Source organism: Pristis pectinata, chromosome 18, assembly GCF_009764475.1.
Source record: "Pristis pectinata isolate sPriPec2 chromosome 18, sPriPec2.1.pri, whole genome shotgun sequence".
In the NCBI taxonomy this organism is placed as follows: domain Eukaryota; kingdom Metazoa; phylum Chordata; class Chondrichthyes; order Rhinopristiformes; family Pristidae; genus Pristis; species Pristis pectinata.
In genome coordinates this window covers 30,378,463-30,398,362 of record NC_067422.1, presented here as the reverse complement: position 1 = coordinate 30,398,362, position 19,900 = coordinate 30,378,463, and the positions used below count along the sequence as shown (strand labels likewise).

General features: G+C 40.4%; 1 protein-coding gene across 1 annotated transcript in view; it reads right to left on the bottom strand.

Moving 5' to 3' along the window:
• Positions 1-19,900, bottom strand: part of myocd (myocardin) — a 475,084-nt gene that overhangs the window by 248,752 nt on the left and 206,432 nt on the right. The window lies entirely within an intron of this gene.

The following is a 19,900-nucleotide window of genomic DNA, read 5'->3' as shown; positions in this document are numbered from 1 at the left end:
GTCAAGGGAATACATTGCCGAATAGCACCAAAGCATAGTTTAATACTTAATATGCACACATGTCTGAGAACAAGGGCATTACACCAATGTATTTTTTTTTGTTTTAGTTACCCTGTTACGGGAAAGATGCCATTAAGCTGCTAAGAGTATAGAGGAGATTTTTGAGGATGTTGCCAGGACTCGAAGGACTGAGTTATGGAAAGAGGTTGAGCGGGCTGGGACTTTATTCATTGGAGTGTGGGAGAATGAGCAGTGATATTTACAGAGGTGTACAAAATCATGAAGGGCATAGATGGATGCTCATAGTCTTTTTCCTAGAGTTGGGGAATAAAGAACTCGAGGACATAGGTTTAGGGTGAGAGGGGAGAGATTTAATAAGATCCTGAGAAGCAACATTTTCACCCAGAGAGTGGTCCATATATGGAATGAGCTGCCAGAGGAAGTGGTTGAGGCAGGTACATTAATAACATTTAAAAGATACTTGGACAGGTACATAGATAGGAATGGTTTAGTGGGATATGGGCCAACCGCGGGCAAATGGGACGAGCTTAGATGGCAGTCTTGGTTGGCATGGACCACTTGGGCTGAAGGGTCTGTTTCTGTACTGTATGACCCTATGACTCTAATTAAAATGTGTTCTATACACATGCTGACAGAATGCAAATGCATTGATTGCACTGGTAAGACAAAAGTTCAGAGGCAATGGAAATGATTTTGAGTGCAAATATTTTGCACTTTATACTGTTGCCAAGGTTCTGTGAGGTACAGCAGCCACGACAGACTCACAAGGCACGGATTTGAAGATAGGATGAGCCTGACTGGATAAATGCCACTCAAGTATTATCCACCAACAACAGCCACTTAATCTCAGGCAAGAAGTTAATCGACTGAATAAACTAAAAATTTGAAGCTTAAAATATTTCTTATTCTAATTACAACATTTAAGTACAGGTATTATGAATGGATGGCTTGACATAATTGCAACATTCAGTCACAGACACATACACATGAATGCAAATAGCAAGAACCTTCTCAGTTGAAGCATCGTAAATATCCTGCAAGTGAATGCTAAAGGAGATACAAAGTGTTATCAACATCCTGTACAGACATACAGACAGAGGCAGGATTACCATAAATTGTATTTTTTCTTATGTTTCTAAAAGTAGTTTTTTAAAAACTGACACCTTTGGCTCACTTTAAGTAATAATATCTCCATTAGAAGAGCTTTTGGGTTTTAGCTTGGCAAAGAAAGACTTCATGCTGTCATAAGGATCACATGTTACAAAGAAATATACTGTGTGAATCCCATGCCAATGTGATATGCAGTGCATTTGGGGGAAGTATCTAACAACAAGAAACTACTAAGAAGTAAGAGATGCATTTATACTGTGTGCACAGCATAGAAATAAAAACAAAAATTAAATTCACCCAACCCCACGAGGACCCTGGCATAGATCTTTGGAAGTGTGTAACATCACAGTATTTATTGCTTCAAGCAAAACTGCCAAAATGTCTTATCTTACTTAAAAGATTGGTTGTATGCTTGGATTGCAGGATTATTAATTGTACTCCTCACTAAACAAGTAACCTTGGATACATTCCTATTTATTCAATGACTGACTCCCTTTACAAAAGAAACAGCAAAAATGACTGCTTCTCCATACTACGGCAACACAGTCGTCTCCCACTAGTGAAAGCAGGACCTATTTCCCAGTAAACATGGCAGTTCTGCTAAAATCATAAAATTTACATGACAAGTTTATCAAAGCCTTTTGATGAGCAAATGACCACATACTGAGGCAGAGCACTTTTTAATTTGACTGATTTTTGTGGTTCAACTGGATTGCTAAACCAGGGAATAGAAAATATAATCACTTTGCACCTCATGTCAGCATTAAGTGTTTTCCTACATTAAGCTGGATACAGCATACATTGAATGAATATCTCTCTCCAACTCCACTGATGTCTTGGCATCAGCTGGAACTGCAATTTCATATGGGTGTTTCCATATGTGCACACCGAGCAATAATAGTTGATCACTACTACCACCTGAAATTTCCACCAACACATAATGTCAAAGTTCATTTTGATTGGGATATTTAAGATCTGTTGCCCCTGGAACTTTACCACAGCTACTGGCCAATGCTTTGTGGGAAGGAGAAGGCAATATTGGCAAATGAAAAGACAAAAAAAAGATACAAAATCCCAACCTTGAAGGATTATTTCCAACTGCATGAACAGTTTGCAGATATTTGCCAAAATAATTCTAATTATGCTGAACTTAAGTAGTTTTGGCTTAGAAAGCACATCCATTGCAAACTGGATATATTTGGTGTCAATTTAGTCAACAAGATCTTTAGTAGTCAGAGAAAGACCATCAGGGTTGGACTTGGGTCCAAATTCATTCAGTCAAAGGGTATTACTTCAACATACGTACTGGAATTACCCATTTCAGTCAGATACTCTAAACATAGAAGGGATGTTTCATACACTTTGTGCTTGCTGCATATCTTTGACCAGGTACAAGCAAATCATCACTTTTACTGCTGCTTTTACATTAGCAGTAATGAAGTTGAAGCCATTTCTAGTCACTAAAATGCTTTTGCAATGGTCCTCCTTTTAACAAAGCTGCTTAAAATACATAAAATCATTTTAAAGCAGTTTTAACTTATTTTGTAACTTAAATACCTCCTAAATTCTATGCATGCACAACATATGACTTCACGTCTAATTCTCAATCATCTCACTTAACCTTCAATGTCTTTCTGCTGTGAAACTGCCTTTCCATCTGGTCCTTGATGAACACAGAACATTACAGCACAGTACAGGCCCTTTGGCCCAAGATGTTGTGCCGACATTCTATCCTGTTCTAATATCTATCTAACCCTTGCCTCCCACATAGCCTTCCATTTCTCTATCATTCATGTGGCTATCTAAGAGTCTCTTAAATGTCTCTAATGTATCTGCCCCCACAACCTCTGCCAGCAGTGCGTTCCACACACCCACCACTCTCTGTGTAAAAAACTTACCCCTGACATCCCCATTATATCTTCCTCAAATCACCTTAAAATTATGGCCTCTTGTGTTAGCCATTTTCACCCTGGGAAAAAGTCACTGACTGTCCACTCGATCTATGCCTCTTATCCTCTTGTACGCCTCTATCAGGTCACCTCTCATCCTCCTTCTCTCCAAAGAGAAAACCGCTACCTCACTCAACCTATCCTCATAAGACACGGTAACATTCTTCATGTAAACAATTTGAAGAAGGCGGTGGAACAGAGTTTTCATTGGACACAACTGACAATCCAGGCAAAAAATGCATTTAAAATGTAACTAATTTTTAGAATTGATTATTTTCTCAAGTATGTGCTCAAATGTAATTGTATACCAATCAATTAAAAATCTACTATGAACCATTAGGAACCGTGGGATGACATAGTGGTGGAGCTAGTAGGGCCCATGTCTCACAGCGTCAGAGACCTGGGTTCAGTCCTGACCTTGGGTGCTCTCTGTGTGGAGTGTGCCCATTCTCTCTGTAACCGTGTAGATTTCTTCTGGGGTCTCCAGTTTCAACCCATATCCCAGAGATGTGTGGGCTGGTAGGTTAATTGACCATTGTAAATTGCATTTTGTGTGTGGGTAAGTGGTAGAATATGGGGAGAAAGGTAACTTGATGAGAAAGTTGAGGGAATAAAAATAATGTGATTTATGCAGGATTAGTGTAAATTGGTGGTTGATGGCTGGTGCAGACTCAGTGAACCAAAGGTCCCATTTCAGTGATGTATCGTTGTCTAGGTAGCATTTTAAGACCTTTTTTAAAATGCAAATTAAGGTGCAAATCTCCATTTTGATTCATTGACAAATGTAAGTGGTCACCCAATAAAGTTTGATTGAAAAGTTGTATATCACTTAGTAACATTTGGGTCCTTATCCAATCAATCAAGCTTGGAGCTATATTGCTGTAAACAAATGGATTGATTTTATGTACTTATTTTAAATACAATCATCTTTCCATTCACTGCACTTTTCTGCAGAAATTTCCCTCCTTTTTTGGAGTAGTTACTGTAGTTTCTTTTTCTTCTGCTCTTTAAGTGGACTTTATTTACTGAGTAAATTGCCATACAACAGACTGTTTGCTGGCAATCATATGCCCATCACACATCCAACTCACTGATTGGCACAGTGTTGCCAATAACTATCCTGTTAATTAGTACCAATCAAAATGCAACCAGCACAGAAATAAGCATTTATTAATCATTGACATGCCAACATTTGAACTGTGAGCCAATTACAAATTCCTGTATAATAAATTATAAGTCACAGGACACACCACACAGCACACTGGGAGAGAATATCTCCGATCTGAGTGTGGCAATTATGCGTGGCATAGAATCACTGTGGTCTACCATGGCACTAATGTGATCTCCATACAGAATCCAGCTGGATCTGCTGATAGGAGCCTCTAGCACCAGTGGTAGCATCTCAGGGATTCTGAGATTTTGAGACCATGCAGGTTATGGACTCCAGCGTTTCTTCCCGTTTATAATGTCTGAAAGAAAGAATGGCATAGGGCTTCCAAGTCATCTCCACACTCCTGCAACCTGCTCCTCTGAAACTGAATTACATTGCCTACTACCTTGGTGTCTGAGCTGGGCATCAGATCACATATTGTTTTGCTGTGATTGTGTGCCAACATTATTCCATGTTCCTTAATCAACAACATGAAATAGTTGAAATAGAATTTTTCTGCAGATTAGCTTATTTTTGCCAATTTTGCAGATGATTCATGCAAATGAATTCCTTTATTACATTACCCATCATTTCACAGAAAAATCCTGATTGACGGGTATTGTTCAAAGTAACCTTCTGTTGCAAAGAGGCACAAGAGGATTAAACTCTTCTGTGCAGTGTCAGTGGACAGGATGGTTAGAGCCCTGATGTGCTACAAATGCTATTTACCTTGGTCTCCAGTACTTGCGAACTATGCCCAATTTCATAATTAGAGAAACAAAGGACTTCAGATGCTGGAATCCAGATGAAAAAATAACAAGATGCTGGAGGAACTCAGCAGGCCAGGCAGCATCCGAGGAGAAAAGCAGACGTTTTGGGTCAGGACCCTTATTCAGTTCTGAAGATAGGAAAAGGGGAAGCCCAATATAAAGGGGGGAGATACAGAGCAGTGATAGGTGGTAAAAGATGGGAGGCAGGGTGGGCACAAGGTGGTGATAGGTAGATGCAGTTAAGAGACAGGCAGATACAGGGGAGGAAGGGAGAGCAGATCCACTGGGGGATGGGTCAAAGGTATGGAGGCAGGTGCCCCATGGGGGGAGGGGAGAAAAAAAAGGGCGAGGAGAAAAAAGAGAGATAGGCTCAGAAAGGGAAGAAAAGAAGAGGCATGGTGGTGGTGGTGGGGGGGAGGGGGGGTTGGGTTGTCTTCAAGTGGGAGAATTCGATGTTCATGCCATTTGGCTGTAAGGTCCCAAGACGGAAAATGAGGTGCTGTTCCTCCAGTTTGCATTTAGACAGTGGAGGAGGCCAAGGACAGACATATCAGTGATAGTGTGGGAGGGGGAGTTGAAGTGACTGGCAATGGGGAGATACAGATCACGGTTACGGACAGAGTGCATGTGTTCTACAAAACAGTCACCTAGTCTGCGTTTGGTCTCACCACTGTAGAGGAGGCTACACTTGGAGCACTGAATGCAGTAGATGATATTAGGAGAGGTGCAGATGAATCTCTGTCTCACCTGAAAGGACTGTTTGAGTCCCTGGATGGAGGTGACAGAGGTGGTGTAGGGGCAGGTGTTGCCCCTATGGCAGGGACAGTGGAAAGTCCCCCGGGTGGGAGCGGGATGGGTGGGCAGGGAGAAGTGAACTAGGGAGTCATGGAGAGAGCAGTCCCTGTGAAAGGCAGAAGGGGGAGGGGAGGGGAAGACATACTTGGTGGTGGGGTCCCATTGGAGGTGGCGGAAGTGGCGGAGGATGTGTTGGATACGTTGGCTGGTAGGATGAAATGTGAGGACAAGGGGGACCCTATCCCTGTTGGGTCTGGGAGGGGTGGGGGTGAGAGCAGAGGTGCAGGAAATGGCAGAGATGCGGGTGCGAGCTCTATCGACCACAGTAGGGGAGGAAGCCATGGTTAGTAAAGAAGCTGGACATAGAAACATAGAAAACCTACAGCACAATTCAGGCCCTTCGCCCCACAAAGCTGTGCCGAACATGTCCCTACCTTAGAAATTACCCATAGCCCTTTATTTTTCTCAGCTCCATGTACCTATCCAAAAGTCTCTTAAAATACCCTATTGGATCTGCCTCCACCACCGTTGCCGGCAGCCCATTCCACACACTCACCACTCTCTGAGTAAAAATCTTACCCCTGACATCTCCTCTATACCTACTCCCCAGCACCTTAAACCTATGTCCTCTTGTGGTAACTATTTTAGCCCTGGGGAAAAGCCTCTGACTATCTACCCAATCAATGCTGCTCATCATCTTATACACCTTTATCAGGTCCCCCCCATCCTCCGTCGCTCCAAGGAGAAAAGGCCGAGTTCCCTCAACCTGCTTTCATAAGGCATGCTCCGCATTCCAGGCAGCATCCTTGTAAATCTCCTCTGCACCCTTTCTATGGCTTCCACATCCTTCCTGTAGTGAGGTGACCAGAACTGAGCACAGTACTCCAAGTGGGGTCTGACCAGGGATCTATACAGCAGCAACAATACCTCTCGGCTCCTAAATTCAATTCCCCGATTGATGAAGGACAATACACCATATGCCTTCTTAACCACAGAGTCAACCTGCACAGCCGCTTTGAGCGTCCTTTGGACTCGGACCCCAAGATCCCTCTGATCCTCCACACTGCCAAAAGTCCTACCATTAATACTATATTCTGCCATCATATTTGACCTACCAAGATGAACCACTTCACACTTATCTGGGTTGAACTGCATCTGCCACTTCTCAGCACAACTTTGCATCCTATCTATGTCCTGCTGTAACCTCTGACAGCCCTCTATACTGTCCACAACACCTCCAACCTTTGTGTCATCCGCAAACTTACTAACCCATCCCTCCACTTCCTCATCCTGGTCGTTTACAAAAATCACAACATCTCAGATGTCCTGGAGTGAAAAGCCTCATCATGGGAGCAGATATGGTGGAGGCGGAGAAATTGAGAGAAAGGGATAGCGTCCTTGCAAGAGACAGGGTAAGAGGAGCTGTAATCAAGGTAGCTGTGGGCATCAGTGGGGTTGTAGAAGATGTTGGTGGATAACGAATCTCCTGAGATGGAGAGATCAAGAAAGGAGAGAGAGGTATCAGAGATAGTCCAAGTGAATTAGAGAGCTGGGTGAAAATTAGTGGCAAAATTTCTGAAACTGTCGAGTTCTGCTGGATTGGGTTAGTTATTTTGGTCTTGTACATCTCTGCAGCAAAAGCTTGTATTTATATACAGTATTTAAAGTAGTAATCATCCAGCAGTACTGTCAAACAAAATTTGATAGCCAGCTACATGCAAGGACTTATGATCGAAGGCTTGATCAAAGAGATACATTTTAAGGAATGAGTAAAGGTGTGAAGATTGAAGGTCCTAATTTCAGTGATTAGGATCTTGACAGCACAAGTCATGGCCATGAATGGTAGAACAATTAAACTCAGGGATGGTTACAACTGCATGACTCTGTGATTGTCAAAATTAGAGGAGAGCTGATATTTCAGAGGACTGCAGGTCTGTGAGTTAATTGGGGGAAAGGAAGAAGAAAGACTATAGATGGGTATGAAAACAAGGACAAGATTTTTAACATTTAGGCATTATTTGGATTGATCCAAAGCAGGTCAGCAAGCGCAAAAATGATGGGTGGAATGAACTTGGTGCAAGTGAGCATCTGCCTCACTGAAGTTTACAGAGGATAGAATGAAGGAAGTCAGCCAAGCATATTTTGAACTTGACAAGTCTAAAAGCAACAAAGAGATGAATGAGGGTTTCAGTCATAGCAGGAATTGTATGGCGTTACTAAGATGGAAATAAGCTGTCTTCGTGATGGCATAGAATCGTGACCTGAAGCCCAGCTGAGGGTTGAAATGACACTAAGATTGCAAGCAATGTAACTCACTTTCAGAAAGATGCCGGAGGTAAGAATGGAGTCAGTGGCTAGGAAACAAATATATGACATGGGCTGAAGGTGTGAATAATATTTTCCAAGGTGTGTCATGTTTACCAGTCAGCGTGTCAGCAAAGCAAATGGCATTACTTAATCCAGGAGAAATTAATCTCCAGATCCACTTGTTCACTATGAACAAAGCACTAATTTTAGTTTGTCCATTTACAAAATCTGCAAGATTGTTGAATAAGAATCCAATGCAAAATAATCCCAACTCATACACACTCATGCATTACGAGCAACAAACTCTTTCAGAAGAGGAAAACACAGAATACCACACCAAAACTTTCTGAATATCCTTTAAAAAAAATCTGAGCAAGCCAATTAATTTAATTGAGATCAACTGGATTAAAGCTTCACTTTGTTTATTTTCTTTCTTAAAAATTACAATCTGCAATCTTGTATGAGGCCTTTCCCAAGAAAACCATACAGAAACCAGATACCTGTCTTGTTTATCTAAGTATCTTTCATTAAAGCTCCTCCAGTAACTGGCACAAGTACCTGTATGTTCCATTAGATCAGCCAGAACCTACATCCAAAAATAGTTCATCATTGAGGGGAAGTGGCAGCTGTAACCACTTCTACCAGTCTCTTCCTTTCATTTGCTCCAATAAGACGGCCCCTCTGAAATCTACTGTTTGCAAAGCGCTCCCTGCCTGCAAATCAAAATTGTTGTTGAACTAAAAGTTTCCTCATAGTATATAAGTCAAAAGCATCAGTGTACATTAATCTACTGCTAATATATCCTCTCCCCCACATGGTTTTGAAGGTACAGCTTATGGAAAGATAAGACCATTGAAGATTTTTATTGGACTTTGCAATAACAACATCTCTGCTCCATAATTAAAAAGAAATCGGCACAGTGCTGCAATATCATATTTGTTAATAAAGGGCAAAAACGAGCATGTTTTCATGAATTTTTGACAAGCTGAATGTTACCTTAAATAATATTTACACAAGCATGTTCTCCAACACAAATGTTCCTTTAGTTGGTAATCCTTTAGGCTTTTCTGACAAGACATTTCTAATAGTTGTAAATTTAATGGGTATATCTGTCAGTGTAATAAAATTAGGAAAGAAATCCCAAACAAGAAGAGATAAGAGTTCAGACTAAGAATCCTGTAGGTGTTGCTGGAGGACACTTACAAGCAATAAATCCCAGCTGAATCTGCTGAACTTCTTAAAACACCACTTAAAGCACATGCTGCCCTTTCTACTGCAGACATCTCGATGAACCTTAAAGATCAGAGTAAAAGACAAGACAAATTGAAATGAATTATGGAGATTATACACGCGTCAAGTAGTACCAATTAGATGACAACAAACGTGAGCTTTGGAAATGTGTTTGTGTGTTTTGGTGGGGCAGGACTCAGGGAAACAGAGAAAGCTTTCGTTGGACCACAGTGAAAGAATACTTGATATCCCACGAATACAACTTTATTTTCAAAAAGAGTTAAAATGTCTCACTTAAAATATATTTCCTGAGGAAAAGCTTCACAGTATTCTCACCGAACCCAGCCTTTATGTCAACTTTGTTCAATATTATCCAATGTCCCCAATTCCCAGTTTCTAATAGAATAGCTAACAGAATTGTATTTGGGGAATTAAATACAAAAGTTGGGATGTCATGCTTCAGTTACATGGGGCATTGGCAAAACCATGTTGGCTCTGTTTCTTTTCCCATAGATGCGGCTTGAACTGCTGAGTATTTCCAGCATTTTCTGTTTTTATTACTGTAATGTGAACCTGGGCCAACTACTTACAGTGATTCTTCCTTCCCTGTCATCCAGTTTCCCCACTATAATCAGTGAGTTTATAAGTTTACTCTGGCTCCATATACAGTTCCCTTTTCAGTCCCATTCCTGATTCACTCTGTTGTTACCACCATTACAAGCTGCTAGATCCTGATCATCACATCACCACTTTCCAAGTTTTTCCTTAGATTCCCTTGATTTCTTTGGTTCTTTGAATGGGAACACCTCTATTTACTCTCTTAAAACTCATCATGCTCTTATACAACCTCTATTGAATCCCCTCTGTACCTTCTTTCCTTCAAGTTGAGGTCCAGGTAGTTCCCAGCTTGGTTGAGAACAACCTGAAGTACCATTCCACTCTGATACTTAGCCATACTTCCTGAATGACCAGAAGCAAATAACACACAAAAAATCTCAACATACTTCCAGAGTACATCCAGCAAAGGCTCAGGAAATAGGAAAGTTATCTGAAAAAATAAATAACAAAAATTCTCCTTTGTTTTTAAGCTGCTGATTAGAGGTTCAGTGTACTGTGTTCGCTCTTGGCCTTTCTTGAAGTGATTTCTCTTTCTCCATGGAAATATACTCCTTGTTTGTTTCATTATGAATCAGTTTCGAGAGGCCTGTCCAGTAGCTAAATCATTGTTATGAAGTTGTTCATTTCAAGAAAGTTAACTTGGCTTGATGTGACGTCTCCTTCTAAAGTATCAGTATATAATAAAACAGTTGTACTATGCAACAGGTCATAGAGTCATTCAACACAGAAACAGGTCCCTTGGCCTTTTGAGTTTGTGCCTACAAAGAAGCATCCATTTATACTGATTCCACAGAAATCCCATTTTATTCTCCCCACTTTCTCATCAGCTTCTACAACTCACCTACGGAATAGGGGAAATTAGCTGTGGCTAATTAGTCTACCAATCTTCACATCTTTGGTATGAGAGAGGAAACCAGAGCACCTGGAGAAAAGCTATGGGGGTCACAGGGAGAACATGCAAGCTCCATTTAGATAGCACCAGGTGTGGGGAATGAACAAGGGTCATTGGAGTTATGAGGCAACAGCTCTGCAAGCTGCATCATTGTCCCAATGCAAGGTCAAGGTGGAATAATGCAGTAATCATTCACTAAATCATTGCAGTATATTTACGTTGTTATTTGTTTGCATTCACAGACATGGAGCACAGGCACATGGAAGTTCAGATGGGTGGGGATCTATTTCTGGAGACTATCCTAATGCATTCAAAGTTCACTTCTGGAAATAGTTCATTAACCAGGTAGTACTTAATTGTGCAGTGGTCTAATGATGTGCACATGCCTGTACAACTCAATTTCTCATATTTTTAGTGGTTCTTCTTGTTGGAGTAAGGGATTTTCAACTGCAAGATACTAGCATTTTCAGTTTGACATTTTAAGCTGTGTTGAGAATCTGTCTGTGTATCAATTTATTGTATGAAGTATCCTGCATGTAAAACAGTAAAAAACAAACTACTTCACTGAGAGTATGACCTTTCATTCATTGTGCCTTAGTTTATAAAAGCAAATTTACTTTTTTATTCTTATTCATTAATTATAATGTAGTGTGCAAGATTCCCCAATGCCTCAAGAGATTGCCTTACTTGTTAATATATTTTGTATCTTGCAGGTAGATTTATCACAGTTTACGTAGATTTATCTGGTCTCATTTTAGATTTTTCAAAGCAAGTCATATGAGCTTAGGTGGACCAAGGATGTAGTACAAAGCAAGTGGTATGAAACATGAAAATGGTTAAAGATGGTAATTCTTGAATGGATTGGAATGTTTCCGTGAAATGGAGGAAATTTCACCTCTTGCCTTTATGCACTGTTTTGGAAATATAAATCTAATAAGAAAGAAAGAAAGAGATTGAAAGAGAGAGCAAGACCAAGGGGGGAGAGAGGAGGGAAAACAGGATTTATGCCTTTACAGAAAGCTTTATTCACATTGTCAGGATATCCCAAATGTATTAACAGCCGGTAAACTACTTTTGATGTGCAGCCAATGTTGTTGTGTAGGCAAACACAACAGCCATTGTGCAGAGTCAGGTCCCATAAACTATAAATGAGCTGAGTAATAACTGTTCAGTATTTCTGGTAATGGAAAACAACGGTCACATACCAGAGGGATAATTTTTGTATTAGGTGGCTGATGGTGAATCAGTGACCTCGTGCAAAATCCAATTATTGATTTGCTCTTATTATTTTATGGTACTGTCCAAAGTCAAAATGATCTTCTCCAGGAATAGCAGAAAATGTTGAATTACAGCATCATAACTTTACAATGGTTTTTCTTCTCCCTGCTCATTGATGATTTTAAAGCAGCTATTGAACATTTCATTCATCCAACTATAAACAAGAGCTATACTTTGGACATAAATGTATGTGGTTTCTTCTCTAACCAACTTTGTTAAGTATGAAGTTATTCGGGTCTGAGGCTGATAATAAGAAACCAAATCAAATTAAAGTGAGTTTATTGATTCATGGTTTTTGGATCAGTGAAGGATGAAAGGTTGTGACTGGTGAGGTGCTGGGCTCCAGCTGCTGACAATCTATACTGTTGGTTTGGATGAGAGGCACAAGCGTTATATATCCAGATTTGATGATGATACAAGGATGGGTGCCAGCTTGGGATGCAAAGAGCCTTCAGGGGATATAGACAGGCTGTGAATGGGCAAGGACATGGTGGATGAAATTAACATGCAACAATGCAAAGTCATCCACTTTGGTTGAAAAAATAGAAAAGTGTTTTTTTTTAATTGTGAGAGAATGGAAGGTGTTGGTGTTCTGAAAGACCTGGGTGTCCTTTTTAAATAAATCACTGAAATCAAGGCGGCAAATGGTGTGTTGGTCTTTATTGCAAGAGGATTTGGGTACAAGAGCAAAGGCATCTAACTGCAATGATAAAGAATCTTTGTGCAACCACACCTAGAAAACAGTCTATTGATTTGGTCCAAAAAAATGAGCTGCTGGAGGAACTTAGTGGGTCAGGCAGCAACTGTTGAGGGAAATGGACAGTTGACATTTCAGGTCGAGACCCTTCATCTCATGTTTACAGATTTTGTCTGCCTACTTAAGACTGATTCCTGGGATGTGCAGGGTTTGCCTTACAAGGAGAGAAAAAACAGATTAACCTTATATCCTCTTGAGTTTAACAGAATTCAAGGTGATCTCATTGAAATGCACAAAATTCTTCTGATGACGTTCCCCCTCACTAGGTTTTATAGAACCAGGGGTCAGAGGCACAACTCTTTGGAATTCTTTACCCAAGAAAGCTGTAGAGCCCTGTGGCTGTTATATTCAGGACAGAGTTGATAGATTTTTGGATATTAAGGGAAATGGGGTTAGTGCAGGAAGGTGGCACTGAACTAAATGATCAGCCAAAATCTTATTGCATGGCAGAGCAACTATGAAGGATCAAATAGCTCTGTGAAGATTTTGTATCATCTTTAGCAATGGATGAGGTACTGGAAGACTGGAGAGTAACTAACGTTGTTCCCATATTGAAGAAGGACAGTTGGGATAAGCCAGGAAACTACAGGCAAATGAGCCTCATGTCAGTAGTAGGGAAACTATTGGAAAAAAAATTCTAAGGGATAGGATTTATTGATCACTTGTAAAGGCAGGAACTGATTTAAATGAGTCAGCATGGTTTTGCGCATGGGAGATCCTGCCTCACAAATCTGATTGAACGTTTTGAGGAGATTACTCAGAAAATTGATGAAGGCATGGCAATAGATGTGGTATACATGGACTTTAGCAATGCTTCTGACAAAGTCCTGCATGGTAAGCTGGTCTAGAAAGTTAAGGCACATGGGATCCAAAATGTTTTTGCAAACTGGATGGTGGCAGTGGAGGGTTGTCTTTCTAACTGGAAGTCTGTAACCAGAGTGTACCACAGGGATCGCTGCTGGGACCTTTGCAGTTTGTCATATACAGTGTACCCCTGTGTTATGGCAGTTTGGGTAATGGAAATTCATCCTTACAGAATTCACAAATCACTCCCACAAAGTTTCAGATGTGGAATAAAAACTCACTCTTATGGAATTTATGTGAGAAAAGAAAACTAAGCAAATACAAATGTTGTCAATTTTTGTCAAGGGTTTGCGTTATGGAAAATAGTGATATGGATGGTTTTCTAGGAATGCAACTTCTCCGTAATGTGGGGGTGTACTGTTTACAAATGACTTGGATGAGAACATCTTTGGTCTGAAGAGTAAGTTTGCTGATGACATGAAAATTGATGGAATTGTAAGGATACAAAGAGATATAAATGAGCTGGAAAGTTGGGCGGAGCAGTGGCAGATGGAATTTAATCCAAACTAGTGTGGATAATGCATTTTGAGTCATCTAATACTGGATGAACATATGCAGTAAACAGCAGGGACCTTAGAAGCATTGATGTACAGAGGGATCTTGGTATTAACGTTCATAGCTCCATGAAGATGGCGACACAGATGGATATGGTAGTGAAGGAGGCGTTTAGCTTGATTGTCTTCATTGGCAGAGGTATGGAATGGAGGGCTTTGGTGACAAGGAGAGATTGTATAGGCTGGGATTGTTCTCACTGGAGCACCGGAGGCTGAGGGACAACCTTACAGAAGTTTATAAAATCATGAGGGGCCATAGATAGGGTAGATAGTTACATTCTTTTCCCATAGGACATAGGTTTAAGGTGAGAGGAGAAATATTTAAAGGAGGTTTGAGGGACAGGTTTTTGACACAGAAGATGGTGGGTATATGGAACAAGCTGCCAGAAGAGGTGGTAGAGGCAAGTATAATGACAGCATTTAAAAAGCATCTGGACAAGTACATGGAAAGGACAGCAATAGAAGGATACGGACAAAATGCAGGAAAATGGGATTAGTGTCGGTAGGCACCTCGGTCGGCATGGATGAGTTGGACCAAAGTCCGTGTTGTATGACTCTGCCCCTATGACAGCCTATTCCTGCTTTATCTTCTATTCTTATGCAGAAAGCTGGGACTGGTATGTCACAAAATACATAACAGCTGGGCCCAAATAAATATTATCCCAGTGTCCACATCATATACTGTTATAGATATCACTGCCCACAATTTCAGATGCCCAAGTTGATCTTGATTCTCCCTAGCTCTTAGGTGCTGAAACTAATAACACTGGATAACATCACCTAACAGGGATTGATAATGGGTCTTTCACATTCTAGCTGAATAAATTCAATCCAAGGAAGTGACCAAGTGAACTATTCTGTGCTAGAATTGACAGACTGATACGAGGCATGTGCATGTGGTGCCACATCAGCTGTTATGTGCTCTGAACATGATCCAGAACAAATCCATCTGACTCGTTTTCTGTTGAATCAGTGAGCAAACATGTTGCTCACTGCCAACTGCTCAATGCACTGTAGAAAGAAATACTCATCAGTCAAAAGATTTTGCAACATCATTGAGCTAAGAAGCCTTGGAAACATTTCATGCAGCTTTATCAAATGAATTGAAAAGTTATAACAAACCCATGGATTATATTGCTTATACTTGTAAGTAATCCCACACATACTTGAAACTCACACTCCAGAATAAGAACAAAATCCAGCTGGAGTATTTTAAGTTAGCACATATAACATCACAACATGACCTCCTACATAGACATAACAGACAAAAGCAACACATTATTTTGGATCTTTCTCTTCCTGAATTCCCTGCAGTTTTCTGTGTTACATTTGCTTTCAATGGAGACATGTAACTTGAGTGGCATATTCTCTTAATATTCACTTAAGAGATAGGCCTAGAATTTGCAGGAGAGTCAACCATTTATCAAATTTTTGTCATTGTTCAACTCAAAGAAATGTTCTGCCCTGCAGGTTGATAGAAATGTGAGTTTAAAACAACTCAGTGAAGGCAGCAGTGCATCTGGGGCCTTAGTGAATGGCAAAACCACCTGTCTATCGCCTCAACCAATGAAATTTAAGGAAAGAGAAAGAAATCAAATTAGACAAGGGTGAAAGGACGAAAGTAGAGAAACTGGAAATGCATAATTTAAATACTTCTAGGAACAACTTATTATCTAAGAAATTAGACTTCACAATTTTAATTATTACTTTACTAATCCAGAGGTTGGATGGCACTTCAGGAATAAATTACATTACGAAAAGAAGTTGTTATATTTTTCATTTCTAGCTCTAACTTTCCATGGCAAATTTAATTCACTTTAAAAGCACAAGTTCAAAAATTTCTTGAAATTTGTGGGGATCTTGTGAGCTCCAGTTTTTGTGATGCTTTTGGTGGAGAGGTGCAAATCCTCCAGCAATTTTTGGCAATGTTCAACTCATGCCATATCTCATCTAGTCTGCAAATTGTCAAGGTATCAATATACTAAAAATGCACATTAAATTCAACATCTATTTTCACACAGCAAATTACAAGACGTGTTTCAACAACTGACTATGAAGTATTTTAAATCCCAAATCAAAAGTAAGCATTGCTATTTAGTAGGCACACAATTTAGGGACTCAAGTCAAATAGAAAGCGTGTAAGCCAAATGTTCATAATTCCCATTTTCCTTTCATTACTTTTGAAGGGGATGGAGGATTGCCTGTTGTATCACTATACCACAGGCATTTTGACATCACTACTTCTTATTCCCTGGTGATCCTAAAGGTCCTGAACAAGAGTAGTGCAGCAATCGTTAATGTTACCATACCAAAGTTTTCATGGCTCAGAAATTCTGAGCACTTGACAAATAAGCCATAGAGGTCAGAGTTGGTTGTTTTGTTTCAGAACTGTCAGATGACTGGGAGTCATATTGACGCATCCTTCTTACAACACATAGATTTAATAATGAGTCAGTTCAGATAGTGGGTCCTGTCCTTACAGGGGAAAGATAACATGGTTATCTTTCCCCTGTAAGGACAGAAATTGAATTTTACTTTTTTTATTTATGGGACTTCAGAACAACATCTCTAACTGCCCTTGAGAAGCTGGTGGTAAGCCACCTTCTTGAACTGCTGCCGCCCTTCTGTTGAAAGTACTCTGACAGCGATGGTGGGAGTTTTTGTAACTTTTTAGCAGCAGTGTAAAATATGCCAATTAACAGTATTTCCAAATCAGGATGGTGGGTGACTCAAAATTGCGGGAAAGAGGTCAGTTGCCCATGAAATCTGTATCAAGGACTACCAGGTGGGGAACTTGGAGGGAAACGTTAGATGGTAGTGTTCCCACGTGGCCACTATCCTCTCCCTTCTTGCTGGTAGAAGTCTCGATTTGGAAGATGCTATCACAATAGTCTAAATGAGCAATTGCAATTCATTTTGTCGCGAGTTCATACTGTAGCCACAGTGTGCTGTAGAGGATGGCAGATGGATACCAATTAAGTGGGCTATTTTGTCCTGGATCATGTTATTCTTCTCGACTGCAATTGGAGCTGTACTTGTGCAAGCAAGAGGATGGTCTTCCTTGTTGATGGTGGAAAAGCTTTCAGGAAACGTGGGGCAAGTCATTCACCTCAAAACATCTGGCCACTGACCGGATCTCATGGAAACAGTATTTATGTAGCTGGTTCAGTTGAGATTCTATTCTGTGATGACCTCCAGATTGTGGTGGTGAGAAACTTGATGATGTTGATAGTTCCATTGAATTATTAACAAATAGAAACAGTTGCCTGATGATTATGGGTTAATTATATAAATAAAATGAACACAAGATTGACGGGAAAGGTGATGTGTTACACCTGTAGAAGGTGGGAGCTAATGGAAATCAGAGGGATTTTGGGCGATGCCATCCGTAAAAACTCCCTGCAACATGAGGAACTTTGGCTGAGAGCTGATAGGGTGAAGTCTGAGAATGCATGAGGAGCTGGAAGAAATTTTATTAGATTAAAAAAATGTCTTGGAGAATTTATTGCGACTGAAATCCAATAAATCCCAAAGCTTTTCCACCATGAAAGCAAACTGCATCCCAAAATTTTGAAAGAGCTAACTAGGGAGATAATGATGCTTTGTTTAACTTCTAAACTTACATAGGTTCATCCACAAAGTGCTGGAGGAACTTTCAGAAGGCCTTTGATAAGGTCATCCACAAGAGGTTATTAAACAACATTAAAATACCAGGGATTTGCAGCAATGCCCTGGCATGGATTGAGGGTCAGTTGCAGACAGAAGGCTGTAGGAATAGGCAGGTCACTTCTGGGCTGGGAGGCTGCTATTCATGGGTTACTGGGCTCCAGATGGTCACAATCCATTTCAATAATTTATATGAAGGAACCAACTAAAATATATCGAGATTTGCTAATCATCCACAGCTGGCTGGGCAGGGTGAGTTGTGAGGAGGATGTAGAGGCTTCAGGGGTTTCACACAGGCTAAGGGCATGGCGGACAGAAAAGTCTATGGAAAAATGTGAGGTCAACCACTTTGGTAGAAACCACTTGGACCTCCTCCACAAGCTCCCCATCTGTCCTGTAATGTAGTGACTAGAACTGCACACAGTACTTCATATGTAGCCTAACTAAAGTTTTATATAGCTGCAACATTCTTATATGCAACAACTTTTATACTCAATGCCCCGACCGATGAAGGCAAGTATGCAAAATGCCTTCTTTACAACCCTATCCACTGTGTTGCCATTTTCAGGGAGCTATGGACTTGCACCAACCTCTCTCTTTACATCAATGCTCCCAAGAGTCCTTCCCTTTACTGTATATCTTCCTCTTTCTATTAATTCCTGAGATAAGAAAACTATCCTGTGAGGAACTCTTAAGAGACTGGGCTTGTACTCTCTCGGGTTCAGAAGAATAAGAAATAATCTCATTGAAACATATAAAATTCTTGCAAAACTTGACAAGGTGGATGCAAGAATGATGTTTCTCCTGAAGGGGGAGGGCCTAGAACCAGGGGTCAAAGTCTCAAAATAAACCATCAGCTCATCAGGACAGAAATAAGAAGACATTTCTTCATCCATACAGCAGTATATCCTTTGAATTCACTGCACAAGGACTGTGGAGGCTCAATCACTAAATAACACAAATATCTTTCTGCCTCTGCTTTGAAAATACTCAAATTTTCAAAGCAGAGGCAGAAAGATATTTGTGTTATTTAGGGAGTCAAGGGATATGGAGTGAGAACAGGAGAGTAATGCAGAAGTAAAAGATCGGCTACAAACCAACTGAATGGTAAGGCAGATGTTAAGGGTCAAATGACCTATTGCTTCTATTCCTAATATTGTTATGAATCTCGAGTGTATGTGGTTGGGCTCTTTCTTGTTGAAGATGATTACTGCCTGGCACTTATGTGTGCAAATGTTACAGAGTATAACAGAATCATACTGATAGACATGAAATATGGCAAACTATGCTCTATCCAATTAAAAAATAACATTAAGCCAAAACTTGACAACTTGCTTTTACTCTGAGACATCTTAAAGGCTGTCTAAACCACACCTCTGTCTGTTCCCATTGGTCTCACTGAAAACACTTGGACTGGATACTATCAAAGCATTCCAATATTATGTCTGTATCACAAAGTTCTTTACATAAATGTAGATCTTTACAAACACAACTTGACTGAACTACCCAAAGTATATTGGCTTGAAGCATACTTGCCCTTTGTCGATGAGGTTTTCTTTGCAGTTCAACATCAGAGCATGGAAGTTAGGGATGAACTGGAGATCAAGTGCCAACATGTCCCACATCCTGTTCCACTGTCTGACTCACAACCAAGTCCTGGAGTGGAGCACGAATATCCTGATTGAAGGCACATATGCACCACAACTGGCCATTGTGCTTTGTATCAGTCATAACTGGGGTATGTATTAAGGCCCAGCAAAATGGAGACACAAGAGATTGCAGATGCTGGAATCTGGAGCAATACGCAAAGTGCTGGAGGAACTCAGCAAGTCAGGCAGCATCTATGGAGGGAAACGGACAGTCCATGTTTCAGATCAATACCCTTCATCCGGATGGTCCAGATGAAGGGTCTTGACTTCAAACATCAACTGACATTTCC